Source organism: Sciurus carolinensis, chromosome 2 (assembly GCF_902686445.1).
Source record: "Sciurus carolinensis chromosome 2, mSciCar1.2, whole genome shotgun sequence".
NCBI classification, from domain to species: Eukaryota; Metazoa; Chordata; class Mammalia; order Rodentia; family Sciuridae; genus Sciurus; species Sciurus carolinensis.
The window spans coordinates 72,783,221-72,795,641 of record NC_062214.1 but is presented as its reverse complement, the minus strand read 5'-3'; the positions used below and the strand labels follow the sequence as shown (position 1 = coordinate 72,795,641).

Here is a 12,421-nt window from a genome sequence, read left to right as displayed (position 1 = left end):
GACAGGGGAATACTTCTGCACAACAGAACAGTGGTGGAAAACCCACAACCACAATTCCTGCACTCATAGACAGCCAACAAGATCTTCACTATCATGAAAAGGATCCTGTAGAGGGAAGCAGGTACACAGTTATAGCAATGGCAGGAATATTCCACGGCCTACATCCTGAACTACTGCACACAACAGAAACAGGCAAGCCACACACTGCACCCTCTGAGCAATCAGCTACAGGCCTCTGAGTTAACAAACCAGAAGCTGCTGATAGTAGGTTATTGGTTGATACTTCCTCCTCTTACCCGTATTTGTCCTCTTGCATTACCTACCACTACCTCGAATACCCACCATTCATCTGTTTCTCCTTTCTACCTTGGTATAAATTACTCTTTTCTATAGTTTCCTTCCTTTCATTCCTCCTTCGCTCCCTTACTTCCTTCCTTTCTCTTGTCTTTCTTTTTGCCTTTCTTCTCTTTTTGCTTATCCTTTTGGCCCAATCTTTCTTTGGATTCCTCTTTCAGCCCACACTTTAGATTATAGTTAGTTTACTAAACTTAACAACTAATTTTTGACCTATTCCAGAACTGTACTATAGGTTTATACCTGAATTTGAGGAACCATAGAAGACAACAGCAACAAGTCTTTGTTTCCTATAAGGCTGAATAGAATGAGGCTTGGTTCTGAAGAGATTATGGCAAAAAGGGCTCATTGGCATCTCTTATAGTGGTGTTAATACTGGGATCAGCAGAGTTCACACGCTGACTTAAAATACCATTATCTGGATACTCACCCAACCCAGGGCTCTTAAGAAAAAGAAGCTAACAAAGTAATCCTTCACTTAAAAAAAAGTGAGAACTGCACCAACTGATGGGTACACATACAAATATGAAAAAGCAAGGGAACCAACCATCCCAAACAGCCTACAGTGGATCAACAATAGAACTGACACCACAATGGAGGAAATGTCAGAGAGGAATGTAGAAAGTTTACAGTTAAACTGTTCCATGAGTTAAAAGATGTAAGGAGTAAAATTAGAGAGAAAAATACATGAAGTAAAAGACCATTTCAGTTAAGAGATACAGATTCACAAAAGGCCCAAACAGAATATCTCAAAATGAAAGAATTAATAAACCAAATTAAAAATTCAATGGAAAGTATCACCAGTAGATGACACCACTTTGAACACAGATTGTCAGACCTTGACAATAAGTTGAAAATGAGTTGACCATAAAGAAAAGGTGTTAAGAGACCATGAATAGAGTATTCAAGAAATATGGGATAACATTGAAAAGGCCAAATTTAAGATTCATAGGGATAGATGAAGGCTCTCAAATACAAGGGATGTATAATCTTTTCAAAGAAATAATACCAGAAAACTTTACAAACCTTAAGAATAAAATGGAAATTCAAATACCAGGGCATATAGAACTCCAAATATACAAAATCTCAGTAGATCCACTCTAAGAGACATTATGCTGAAAATGCCCAACACAAAGAAAAAATATAGCATTTTAAAAGCTGCAAGAGAAAAACAACTGGTCACATTTACAGGTAAGCCCTGAGGCTGCTATTCTCATATCAGATAAAATGGACTTTAAACCAACATTGATCAGAACACACAAAGAAAGTCACTTCACAGAGCTTAAGGGAATCATATATCAACAAGATTTGATGATTGTAAATATGTTTGCCCCAAACCATAGAGCACCTATGTACATTTAACAAACCCTTTTCAATATTAAGAATCAAGGCCTGTGAGCAGCGAGATCCAGGGACAGAGTCTCAGCCTCGCTGCTGCCACCGTCGCCCAGAGATTGCTGAGCCCCCATCCGTCCACCGCCACCCACTCTGGACACAGAACATACAGTCATGGAAAAAAATGAGCTGGTGTAGAAGGCCAAACTGGGTGAGCAGGCTGAATGATATGATGACGTGGCAGCCTGCATAAAGTCCACAACTGAGCAAGGAGCTGAATTGACTAATGAGGAGAGGAATCTTCTCTCGGTTGCTTATAAAATGTTGTAGGGGGAACGGAACTGGCCCGCTAGTGAGAGCCTTTCTGACCAGAACAAGCTCCGAGTCCCGGAGCCACTGCAGCGCAGCGTACTCTGGCAACGAACCAGCGGAGAGCCTCGATCCGCAAGCAGCCTCTGGGATCAGGGCAGGGCAGCCAGAGACCGCTTCAGGCGGCTCTGCCCACTCCGGCTGCAGGCTCTCTTCACAGGGCGATCCAAGATGGGGGCCTAGAGGGGGACTGCACCCCCAGTCGCTCCAGAACCCAGGAGTTAAGAAGGGGAGGCATTGAGAGACTCGGACTGAAATAGAGCCATGGGTGAGTCTGCCCACTGGGTAAAGCTCACCCAGGTGACAGGCCCAGATAGAGGTGGCTTATCGGAGCCGGGCAGGGCAGCTAGAGTCATCCACAGGCAGCCCTGCGCACTCCGGCGGTGGGCCCCGCCCACACAGCCAGCTTCTCCAGGTTCTTGGAACGGAATTGGCCCGCTAGTGAGAGCCTTTCTGACAGAACAAGCTCCGAGTCCCGGAGCCACTGCAGCGCAGTGTACTCCGGCAACGAACCAGCGGAGAGCCTCGATCCGCAAGCAGCCTCTGGGATCAGGGCAGGGCAGCCAGAGACCGCTTCAGGCGGCTCTGCCCACTCTGGCTGCAGGCTCTCTTCACGGGGCGATCCAAGATGGTGGCCTAGAGGGAGACTGCACCCCCCAGTCGCTCCAGAACCCAGGAATTAAGAAGGGGAGGCATTGAGAGACTCGGACTGAAATAGAGCCATGGGTGAGTCTGCCCACTGGGTAAAGCTCAGCCCGGGTGGCAGGCCCAGATAGAGGTGGCTTATTGGAGCCGGGCAGGGCAGCTAGAGTCTTCCCAAGGTAGCCTTCCACACTCCGACAGTGGGCTCCTCCCACACGGCCAGCTGCACGGTGCAGGCCCACAGTGAGAACATTTCCGCACAGAGCCAGTTCCAAACTGTGGAACCAGTAGGGGGTAGGGGCAGTTTTCTTCGGATAAGCTGCTTTATCAGATTCCTCCAAGACATCAGGCTACTGAAGGCTGGGAGGTGATACACTGGAAATCTACCGGGACACTATAAGCCAATAGCGGAAAACTGCAATATCTCAGGGTCCCACTGACAACTGAGCAATATGAGAAAACAAGGGAAGAAAATGTCCCAAACAACCTAGATACTACATCAATAAACCCAATGACAGCACAGCAGAAGAAATGTCAGAAACGGAGTTCAGAATGTACGTAATTAAAACGATCAGAGAAGCTAATGAGGAGATGAAAGAGCAAATGCAGGCATTGAAGGAGGAGATGAAAGAGCAAATGCAGGCATTAAATGATCGCACCAACCAACAGTTAAAAGACCAAATACGGGAAGCAAGAGATCATTTCAATAAAGAGTTAGAGATACTGAAAAAAAAAAACCAAACTGAAATCCTTGAAATGAAGGAACCATAAACCAAGTTAAAAACTCCATAGAAAGCATAACCAATAGGATAGAACACCTGGAAGACAGAACCTCAGACATTGAAGACAAATTATTTAATCTTGAAAGCAAAGTTGGCCAAACAGAAAAGATGGTAAGAAATCATGAACAGAATCTACAAGAATTATGGGATATCATGAAAAGGCCAAATTTAAGGATTATTGGGATTGAGGAAAGCTTAGAGAAACAAACCAAAGGAATGAACAATCTATTCAATGAAATAATAACAGAAAATTTCCCAAATCTGAAGAATGAAATGGAAAACCAAGTACAAGAGGCTTATAGAACTCCAAACATACAAAATTACAACAGACCCACACCAAGGCACATTATTATGAAAATACCTAACATACAAAATAAAGACAGAATTTTAAAGGCCGCGAGAGAAAAGAATCGAATTACATTCAGAGGGAAACCAATAAGAATATCAGCAGATTTTTCAATCCAGACCCTAAAAGCTAGAAGGGCCTGGAACAACATATACCAAGCCCTGAAAGAAAACGGATGCCAACCAAGAATCTTATACCCAGCAAAACTTACCTTCAAATTTGACGATGAAATAAGATCCTTCCATGATAAACAAAAGCTAAAGGAATTTACAAAAAGAAAGCCAGCATTACAGAACATTCTCAGCAAAATATTCCATGAGGAAGAGATGAAAAACAATGATGCAAATCAGCAACAGGAGACGCTAGCCTAAAGGAATAGCCAAATAAGGAGAAACCAAATCATGTCAAAAACAAATATGAGTCAATTGACTGGGAATACAAATCATATCACAATAATAACCCTGAATGTTAATGGCCTGAATTCATCAATCAAAAGACACAGACTGGCAGATTGGATTAAAAAGAAAAATCCAACAATATGCTGCCTGCAAGAGACTCATCTCATAGAAAGAGACACCCATAGACTAAAGTGAAAGGATGGGGAAAAACATACCATGCACACGGACACAGCAAAAAAGCTGGAGTATCCATCCTCATTTCAGATTATGTGGACTTCAAACCAAAACTAGTCAGAAGGGATAAAGAAGCACATTACATGCTGCTTAAGGGAAGCATAAATCAGCAAGACATAACAATCATAAATATCTATGCCCCTGAACATTGGCTCATCCACGTACGTCAAACAAATCCTTCTCAATTCCAGAAATCAAATAGACCACAACACAATAATACTAGGCGATTTAACACATCTCTCTCACCACTGGATAGATCGTCAAAACAAAAATTGAATAAAGAAACTATAGATCTCAACAACACAATCAGCAATTTAGACTTAACGGACATATATAGAATATACCATCCAACAAAGAACGAATACACTTCTTCTCAGCAGCACATGGATCCTTCTCTAAAATAGACCATATTTATGCCACAAAGCTACTGTTAGCAAATACAAGAAGATAGAGATACTACCTTGTACTCTATCAGATCATAATGGATTGAAATTAGAATAAATGACAGAATAAAAAACAGAAACTTCTCCAATACCTGGAGACTAAATAATACACTATTATATGATGAATGGTAACAGAAGACATCAGGAGGGAAATAAAAAAATTCTTAGAAGTAAACAAGAACAAAGACACATCATATCAAAAATCTCTGGGACACTATGAAAGCAGTACTTAGAGGAAGATTTATTTCATGGGGTGCATTCAACTAAAGAAGTAGAAATCAACAAATAACACGACTTAACACTACAGCTCAAAGCACTAGAAAAAGAAGAGCAGACCAACACCAAAAGTAGTAGAAGACAGGAAATAGTTAAAATCAGACCCGAAATCAACGAAATCGAAACAAAAGAAACAATCCGAAAAATTAACAAAATAAATAGTTGGTTCTTTGAAAAAATAAATAATATTGATAAACCCTTAGCCACACAACAAAGAGAAAGAGGGAGAAACTCAAATTACTAAAATTCGGAATGAACAAGGAACATCACAACAGACACGAGTGAAATACAAAACATAATTAGAAGCTATTTTGAAAATCTATACTCCAACAAAACAGAAAAACCTCGAAGACATCAACAAATTTCTAGAGACATATGAACTACCTAAACTGAACGAGGAGGACATACACAACTTAAATAAACCAATTTCAAGCAATGAAATAGAAGAGGTCATCAAAAGCCTTCCAACAAAGAAAAGTCCAGGACCAGATGGGTTCTCAGCCGAGTTCTAGAAAACCTTTAAAGAAGAGCTCATTCCAATACTCCTCAAACTATTCCATGAAATAGAAGAGGAGGGAACCCTCCCAAACTCATTCTATGAAGCCAATATCACCCTGATACCTAAACCAGACAGAGACACATTGAGAAAAGAAAATTTCAGACCAAATATCCTTAATGAACATCGATGCAAAAATTCTCAACAAAATTTTAGCAAATCGCATACAAATATATATTAAAAAGATAGTGCAACCACGATCAAGGGGGTTTATCCCAGGGATGCAAGGTTGGTTCAACATTCGGAAATCAATAAATGTCATTCACCATATCAACAGACTTAAAGTTAAGAATCACATGATTATTTCAATAGATGCAGAAAAAGCATTTGATAAAATACAGCATCCCTTCATGCTCAAAACACTAGAAAAAATTGGGGTAGTGGAACATTCCTTAACATTATAAAGGCCATCTATGCTAAGCTCATGGCCAATATCATTCTAAATAGTGAAAACTGAAAGCGTTCCCCCTAAAAACTGGAACAAGGCAGGGATGCTCTCTTCACCACTTCTATCCAACATCGTCCTTGAGACTCTAGCCAGAGCAATTAGACAAACCAAAGAATTAAAGGGATACGAATTGGAAAAAAAGAACTCAAACTATCCCTGTTCGCTGATGACATGATTATATATTAGAGGAACCTGGAAATTCCACCAGAAAACTTTTAGAACTCATAAGTGAATTCAGTAAAGTAGCAGGTTACAAGATCAATGCTCATAAATCCAATGCATTTTTATACATAAGTGATGAATCTTCAGAAAGAGAAATTAGGAAAACTACCCCATTCACAATAGCATCGAAAAAAATAAAATACTTGGGAATCAATCTCACAAAAGAGGTGAAAGATCTCTACTATGAGAACTACAGAACACTAAAGAAAGAAATTAAAGAAAACCTTAGAAGATGGAAAGATCTCCCATGTTCCTGGATAGGCAGAATTAATATTGTCAAAATGGCCATACTACCTAAAGTGCTATACTAGATTCAATGCAATTCCAATTAAAATCCCAATGATGTACCTTACAGAAATAGAGCAAGCAATTATGAAATTCATCTGCAAGAATAAAAAACCTAGAATAGCTAAAGCAATCCTCAGTAGCAAGAGCGAAGCAGGGGGTATCGCAATACCAGATCTTCAACTCTACTACAAAGCAATAGTAACAAAACGGCATGGTATTGGTACCAAAATAGACAGGTAGATCAATGGTACAGAATAGAGGACATGGACTCAAACCCAAATAAATACAATTTTCTCATACTAGACAAAGGTTCCAACAATATGCAATGGAGAAAAGATAGCCTCTTCAACAAATGGTGCTGGGAAAACTGGAAAACCATATGCAATAGAATGAAATTAAACCCCTATCTCCCACCCTACACAAAACTCAACTCAAAATGGCTCAAGGACCTCGGAATCAGACCAGAGACCCTGCATCTTATAGAAGAAAAGTAGGTCCAAATCTTCAACTTGTTGGCTTAGGATCAGACTTCCTTAACAGGACTCCCATAGCACAAGAAATAAAAGCAAGAATCAACAACTGGGATAGATTCAAACTAAAAATCTTTCTCTCAGCAAAGGAAATTATCAGAAATGTGAAGAGAGAGCCTACAGAGTGGGAGAATATCTTTGCCAACCATACCTCAGGTAGAGTGCTAATTTCCAGAATCTATAAAGAACTCAAAAAACTCTACACCAAGAATACAAATAATCCAATCAACAAATGGGCTAAGGAAATGAACAGATACTTCACAGAAGAAGATGTACAAGTAATCAACAGATATATGAAAAAATGTTCAACATCCCTAGTAATAAGGGAAATGCAAATCAAAACTACCCTAAGATTTCATCTCACCCCAATTAGAATGGCGATTATCAAGAATACAAACAACAATAGGTGTTGGCGAGGATGTGGTGAAAAAGGAACAGTCATACATTGCTGGTGGGGTTGCAAATTAGTGCAGCCACTCTGGAAAGCAGTGTGGAGATTCCTCAGAAAGCTTGGAATGGAAACACCATTTGACCCAGCTATCCCACTCCTCGGCCTATACCCAAAGGACTTAAAATCAGCATACTACAGAGATACAGCCACATCAATGTTCATTGCTGCTCAATTCACCATAGCCAGATTGTGGAACCAACCTAGATGCCCTTCAGTTGATGAATGGATAAAGAAACTGTGGCATATTTATACAATGGAATATTACTCCGCAATGAAGAATGATAAAATTATGGCATTTGTAGGCAAATGGTCAAAATTGGAGAATATCATGCTAAGTGAGATAAGCCAGTCTCAAAAAACTAAAGGACGAATGATCTTGCTGATAAGCGGATGAGGGGCTATAATGGGGGGCGGGAGGGGCTAGCATTAGGTTTAGGGTTAGGTTTAGAGTTAGGCTAAGGAGAGCGGTAAGAATGAAGGAAAGAAGGACTGTGTAGAGGGAAAAGAGGGGTGGGAGGGGTGGGGGGGAGGGGAAAATAAAATAAACATCATTATCCTATGTAAACGTAAAAAAAATAAAATAAAATAAAAAAAAAAGAACTGAATGTAAAGGGCAAAAAAAAAAAAAAAAAATGTTGTAGGAGCCCATAGGTCATCTTGGAGGGTCGTCTTAAGTATTGAGCAAAAAGATGGAAGGTGCTGTGAAAAGCAGCAGATGGCTCAAGAATACAGAGAGAAAATTGAGACTGAGCTAAGGCATATCTGCAATGATGTACTGTCTCTTTTGGAAAAATTCTTGATCCCCAATGCTTCACAAGCAGAGAGCAAGTCTTCTATTGAAAATGAAAGGAGACTATTTACCGTTCCTTGGCTGAGGTTGCTGCTGGTGATGATAAGAAAGGGATTGTGGATCAGTCACAGCAAGTCTACCAAGAAGCTTTTGAAATCAGCAAAAAGGAAATGTAGCCAACACATCCTATCAGATTGGGTCTGGCCCTTAACTTCTCTGTGTTCTATTATGAGATTCTGAACTCACCAGAGAAAGCCTGCTCTCTTGCAATGACAGCTTTTGATGAAGCCATTGCTGAACTTGATACACTAAGTGAAGAATCATACAAAGACAGCACGCTAATAATGCAATTACTGAGAGACAACTTGACATTATGGACATTAGATACCCAAGGAGATGAAGCTGAAGCAGGAGAAGGAGGGGAAAATTAACCAGCTTTCCAACTTTTGTCTGCCTCATTCTAAAATTTACACAGTAGACCACTTGTCATCCATGCTGTCCCACAAATAGCTTTTTGTTTATGAGTTATGATAGGTTTATGTTACTTCTATTTGAATTTCTATATTTCCCATATGGTTTTTATGTTTAATATTAGGGGAGTAGAGCCAGTTAACATTTAGGGAGTTATTTGTTTTCATCTTGAGGTAGCCAATACGGGGATGTGGAATTTTTATACAAGTTATAAATGTTTGGCATAGTACTTTTAGGTACACTGTGGCTTCACAAGGGCCAGTGTTCACACTGCTCCCACGTCTAAGCAAAGAAAACTGCCTACATATTGGTTTGTCCTGGTGGGGAATAAAAGGGATCATTGGTTCCAGTCACAGGTGTAGTTATTGTGGGTACTTTAAGGCTTGGAGTACTTACAAGGCTGTAGTAGAAACAGATATCCCATGGATCCTACATGTCGAATCATGTGTTTCTGTGGATAGTAGATCTCAGGGTGCACAGCTTTGACTACAGCTGAAAAAGTGCTCCTTTGGACAAAGTTGTGACCCAATTTACTCTGGATAAGGGCAGAAACGGTTCACATTCCATTATTTGTAAAGTTACCTGCTGTTGCTTTCATTATTTTTACTACACATTTTATTTGTATTTAAATGTTTTAGGCGACCTAAGAACAAATGTTAAAGTAAAGATGCAGTAAAAATGAATTGCTTGATATCCATTACTTTATGTATATCAAGCCCAGCATGTGGTATAAAAATAGTTAACAGGGAAATAACTTGAGATGATGGCTAGCTTTGTTTAATGTCTTACGAAATTTTCATGAACAATCCAAGCATAATTGTTAAGAATCTACGTATTAAGTTCATGGGTAAGTGGAATACTTACCCATAAAAATACTACTAATATAACTACCATTCTCAACTGTGTCCCATGTTCTCCTTCCTCCCTCCCTACAAAAAAATTTTTTTTCTGGGGGAGGATGAGGTTGATTGGAAAAGTATATTATATTCCATTCAAAATTTTGGTATATGGCATTTTCTAACTTAGGAAGCCACAATATTCTTGGCCCATCATGACACTGGGTAGCATTAACTCTAAGTTTTGTGCTTCCAAATCATTTTGGTTTTTAAGAATTTCTTGATATTCTATGGCCTGCCTTCAATTTTGATCCTTTATTCTATTTGTCAGGTGCACAAGATTACCTTCCTTTTTTTAGCCTTCTGTCTTGTCACCAACCATTCCTGTTTGGTGGCCATGTACTTGGGAAAAGGCCACAGGATCTTTCTGGCTCCACTGAATGTCTAAGTTACCCACCCTGCTTCCTTTGCTTGTATCCCACCAACTATTTCCCATATCCTGTTTACTGCAGCACATCTCTCCTTAGTTGATGAGATTGTGTGTAAACCCCACCAATCCTGAATGCGCTGTCATTGTCTGCCTTTAAAATACTTCCTCTTCCTCTCTTTAAATAATGGTGGGGCTAAGTTATACTCAAAGTTCACCCTACAGAATATTTCCACAGAATTTACAGAAAACACCAAACAAAATGCCATTTTAAAAGAGTTGCATTTTCTTCCCCTTTCAAGAGCAGGGACAATGTTTTCTGTGTGCTCTATTGTGCCTAGTATACTGTAAATGCTCAATACATATTGATGATGGGAAAAAATATTAAGAATCAAATAGACCAAACAACAATAATACCAGTTGACTGTTAGATGCCTCTCTCACAACTGGATAGATCATCTAAACAAAAACCAAGTTAAGATTCTACAGAACCAAAACTACAATTAATGATAGGGAACCTAACAGACATTCACAGAATATTTCATTGATCAACAACTGAATTTACTTTCTTCTCAGCAGCACATGGAACAGTTTCTAAAATAGACTACATACTAGTTCACAAACAAATCTTAAACATAAATAATACCTTACATTCTTGATAGAATGATAGATCATAATGAGTTGAAATTTGAAATCAATGATAAGGTAATAAACAGACTATTCTGTCATATATAACTAAAATGAACAAAAAATAGCTAACACTTTAACACCTGGAGATTAAATAACATAGTTTTGAATGATGATGGATAGCAAAGGAAATCAGGGGAGAAATAAATTATCAGAAGTAAATGAAAATGGTGATAAACCTATCAAAATTTCTGGACCAGCACGAAGGCAGTTTGTAGAGGAAATTTCATAGCATTGAGCTCAGACATTAAAAGACTAGAAGGACACTAAATAAATAATCTAACATTATATCTCAAGGCCCTAGAAAAGGAATAACAAATGAACATACAAATCAGTAAAAGATAAGAAGTAATTAAAATCACAGTCAAAATAAATGAGATTGAGATTAAAAACCAATACAAAGGATCAACAAAATAAAGAGTTGGTTTTTTGAAAGTATAAACAAAATTGATATACCATTAGCCAAACTAACCAAAAGAAGGAAGGAAAAAACTCATTTTATCAAAATTCCAAATGTAAAAGGCAATATCTTCACAGACACTACTGAAATCCAGAGGATCATCAGAAACTATTTTGAAAATATTATATCCTCCAAAATAACTAGAAAATCTTTAAAATACTGACAAATTCCTAGAGACACATAACCTACTCAAATTGATCCAGGAGGATACAGAAAACTTGAACAGAGCAATTTCAAGTAATAAAATTAAAGCAGCCATCAAAAGACTTTCAACAAAGAAAAGTCCAGAACCAGACTGACACCAATCCTTCTCAAATTATTACATTAAATAGAAAAGGAAGGAACATTGCCAAATTCCTTCTATGAAGCCAGTGTTACCCTGATACAAAATCCAGACAAAGACACATCAAGGGAAGAAAACTTCAGTTCAACATCCTTGATGAACTTAGAAGAAAAATTTCTTAATAAAACAGTGGCATACCACACACAAAAACACAATAAAAAATAGTGCACTATGATCAAGTGGGTTTTATCCCAAGGATGCAAGTTTGGTTCAACCTACAGAAATCAATAAATGAATTCCCCACATAAATAGACTAAAAAACAAGAATCACATATTTATCTCATCAGATGCAAAAACAGCATTTGACAAAGTACAGCACTCATGCATGTTTAAAACTTTAGAAAACCTAGGGATAGAAGGATCTTACCCCAACATTGTAAAGGCTATGTATGACAAACCCAAGACCAATGGTATTTTGAATGAACAAAAACCGAGAGTATTTCCGCTAAAAACAGGAACAAGACAAGAATACCCACTTTCACCATTCATATTCAATATAGTCCCAGAAACTGTAGCCATAGCAATGGGAAAAAATAAAAAAAAAAAGGGATACAAATAGGAAGGGGAAAGTTCAAATTATGTTTCCTGATGATATGATTCTATATTTTAAAAGAGCCAAAAACTCCATCAGAAGACTTCTGTAGCTCATAAAGGAATTCATTAAAGTAGCAAGATACAGGATCAACATCCATAACTCAAACATTTTCCTATTCTCCAATGATGAATCTGCTGA

At 38.5% G+C, this 12,421-nt stretch overlaps 1 long non-coding RNA gene and 1 pseudogene across 1 annotated transcript in view; one reads left to right on the top strand and one right to left on the bottom strand.

Moving 5' to 3' along the window:
* LOC124977881 (uncharacterized) overlaps nucleotides 1-12,421 on the bottom strand; it is a 120,103-nt gene that overhangs the window by 37,719 nt on the left and 69,963 nt on the right. The window lies entirely within an intron of this gene.
* On the top strand, nucleotides 1,864-8,895 carry LOC124977880 (14-3-3 protein zeta/delta-like; annotated as a pseudogene).